Raw genomic sequence first — 1,398 nt, 5'->3', positions numbered from 1 at the left:
GGGCTGTCTTTGATGTACCAATCAGTGAGATCCTTAGCGGGGGTCAAAACCTGGGTATGTTGGGACAGTCTGAGAATTCATCTGAGTGGGTGATCATAGTGACAGGATCAGCCCCTTTGTCGGACAAAGGTAATGATCGGGGATGCACTCTCACTGATGGAAACCAAGACTACCGGTAGTCGATTTTAATCATTGAAATTTGTTTTGCAAAATATATTTTAAATGAGATATAAAAGTATATATATTATGGTTTCGAAATGATTTTCAAAAGGTTTTAATTCCCGGGATCCATACTTGAGAGAGTGCAACACTGTTCCTTGCAGCCGAGGGAGAGGTCCTCTCTTGTCGGGTAGTGTATGATCATTATGGCCTTAGAGGTTAAGTGTAAGGCCATTGAGGATAATACCTGATGGGCTAGTCTTGCATCTGCCCACAGTCCCTGGGTGTTACAAGGTGGATTGGCCCAGGGACCACTTAGGGTAAGTGTTGGGCCCATAGAGCCCATCTGATCGGTTTCAGGGGGTGCACTGTCCATAACAGTGTATTCGGCCAGGCCTTGTAACAAAGGCTGGACTGAACCCATGTGGTTGATGTGTAGATCAATGTTTGGGTCCCACACCATACAAGGAAGCCCAACTGGGTAGCAGTTTGGAAGGCTTAATGAATACATAACCCTAAATGGGCCTTAAGCCCATTTCGAATTGGGCTAATTTGATTAGTCTTTAAGGGGCGAATTCTGAGATAAGATCAGCTGATAGGATTGGGCCCACACCCTATCCACTCGGAGAGTCCAAGATCTAAATGAGATTTAGATTTGGAAACTTCCTAATTAGATTAGGAACTGGCTGATCTAATCTACAGATAAGATAAGGATTATCCCTTATCTTAAAGGGACTTCTAATCCAGATATGATTTGGGTTAGCAACTCCTAATGGGATTAGGAGCTGATCCCTTTAAGTCTATAAAAGGAAGAGGGGGCGGCAGCCTTTAGACACAACATCCAACAGACTCAAGTCTTGTCTTCAGAGCTGAGATTACAGAAGAAAGCATTCTGCACCCTGCAAATACTCTCTAGCCGCCTCCTTCCTGCAGCCGCCGCTTATAGCAGTTCGATCTCCATTGCTTGAGAGAAATCAAGATTGGATCTTGATTCCAATCTTTTGGAGAAAAGATTGGTCGGAGTTGTATTCACAAGCCGTCCAAGTGATTCTCGGGAAGAATCAAGTCCTTAGGAAGGACACTGTTGATTCCGCTCCACCTTACACTACGCCATCTTCAGTGGGAGCAGATTTTGGTTTCTACCTTGGGCATGAACACCTCCATTAAGAGATATTATTTCTTTGTATCAGGTATTATCTCTCTCTCCTCCTTTTGGTTCAGATCTGGTTTAGTTTATAG

Source organism: Nelumbo lutea, chromosome 1, assembly GCF_056320005.1.
Source record: "Nelumbo lutea isolate HS-2025 chromosome 1, American lotus-T2T, whole genome shotgun sequence".
Lineage (NCBI taxonomy): Eukaryota > Viridiplantae > Streptophyta > Magnoliopsida > Proteales > Nelumbonaceae > Nelumbo > Nelumbo lutea.
This window is presented reverse-complemented; position numbering follows the sequence as displayed.